Genomic DNA, 2,088 nt, shown 5'->3' with positions numbered 1-2,088 from the left:
TGGATTTGCAGTTTCATTAAGTGTGGTAGGGAAAGGGGTTGGCATCTCAGCCATTCTAGGCTGGCCTGGAACTGAGATTTAAAAGATGCCCAGAAGCCCCTAGTGTGAAAAGAAAGCCAGAATCCCCTCCGCCCCACACCTGTTGTTTTTTTTTTCGGAGTGTTGGGCCTTTTAAATTCTATGACTATTCTCCATTTGTTTCCACCCGCTTCTACACATCTATCCCTCCCCATGCCATTCTTCTATAAATTAGTAGGTTGATTTCTCTCTGGTAATGATGTCTTTCAATAAAACTAGAAGTAGCATTGTGTTTATTAAAACATTATTTTAATAGCAAAACCTGAAATAACATAAATATTACAATAAATGGCAAAGTTAAATAAATTATGGCAGATCCATAGTCTGGAGTACTGTGTAGACAAAAAACGCTATGGAGAAATCGTAAATGACATGGAAAAATTTACAGTACGTTGTTAAGGCCATGAAACACGAGAAAAAGGCCATGAAACACGAGAGAGAGAGAGAGAGAGAGAAAGAGAGAGAGATTTGTCATGAGTATGCACTATTGGTAATTTTTTGTCCTTTTTTCTTGTCACTTTTTTGTGTTTTCCAAGATTTCCAAAATTTTTCTTGTGCTTTTTTGCGTTTTCCAAGATTTCCAAATTTTTTCTTGTTACTTTTTTGTGTTTTCCAAGATTTCTGCATTGAATGCTGCAAAGTAAAGCTCAGAAGGGTGCATTGTGAAGAATCTGAAAGCGCAAACGGGGATACAGCAAGGCTTCTTTCAGTCAGCAAATTTTGAGGAAGGCAAAATGCACAGAGTATTGCAGAGGAACTCCAGGAAGATGCTGTTTTTCAAATTTAAAGGGGAGAAGATGGTGTCTATTGGTAGTAAGGACTTAAGTTCCACCACAGAAGACTAAACTCTATTAAAGAATCAATGAGTAACAACTCCGGGGTTTCTGAACATAGGGCTGAATTGATGGAAGTGGTGTTGCAGAATTATTCTAGCCATAACATGATAGATTCGGCTGTAAGCCAGGATTCTCTGTTTGCATATTTGACCTGCGGTAATGAGCACATGGATTAAGCTTGTGGCAATAAAACGAGAAAGGAAGGAGCAGAGGGATCTGAGACATGCTACCAAGAATCAGAGCTAGAGATTCAAATTTGGCTAAATATATGCCAAGTGGTAGGTGAAACCATGTAAAGAGACATTCTTCAAGGAAATGGGTGTTGAGACAGAATAGCTGAGGACTGAGTCTTTGGGGATTCCAATAGTAAATGGGAGAAGGAAAGAAGAGGAACCAGCAAAGGAGACAGAGAATGATGGGTCAGAGAGATAAGAAGAGAAACCTGAGAATGCAATGCCACAAGAGCCAAGGGTAGGAGAGTTGCAGGAAGGAGTGGGTGGTTGATGGTTTCAAATTCATCCTCGAGGTCAAAGATGCAAAGGGAGCAGAGACCCCTGAATTTGACCGGGAGGTCACTGGTGAAGTGACTTATGGAAAGCAGTCTTGGCAGAAAGCACTGGACTCTAGAAGGTTCAAGAGGAGGGAGAGGTGGGAAAATGGAGGTAGCGCTTGAATACCACCCACGTGACGCAAGTAATGTGTTAGGACTGAGAAGAAGAAGGTCAAACTTTATAATTCCAGTCCTGCTACTTACCCAGTCTGAACCTCAGTTTCCTTTTTGGAAAATGAGAATCTTATTCGCTCATAAGGCTGTTTAAATTAGAAAACAAGTTTAAATGATTATTTTTATGTTACAGTAAAGGGGCTTCTTCCTCCTTTCCTCTAAAAAAAAAAAAAATCCCTAGATATTTCTAGGTATGTTTTAACACAGCAGACCCAACATTTTTGGCACCAGAGACTTGTTTTGTGGAAGACAATTTTTTCCATGGACATTGGGGAGGGGCAGATAGTTTCGGGATGAAACTGTTTCACTTCAGATCATCAGGCATTAGATTCTCATAAAGAGCATGCAACCTATATCCGTGGCATGCACAGTTCACAATACGGTTTGAGCTCCTCTGAGACTAATGCCACCGCTAATCCGACAGGAGGTGGAGCTCAGGCAATAATGCTC

This window comes from Macaca mulatta, chromosome X (assembly GCF_049350105.2).
Source record: "Macaca mulatta isolate MMU2019108-1 chromosome X, T2T-MMU8v2.0, whole genome shotgun sequence".
NCBI classification, from domain to species: domain Eukaryota; kingdom Metazoa; phylum Chordata; class Mammalia; order Primates; family Cercopithecidae; genus Macaca; species Macaca mulatta.
The sequence above is the reverse complement of the archived record's forward strand: the minus strand, read 5'-3'. Positions refer to the sequence as shown.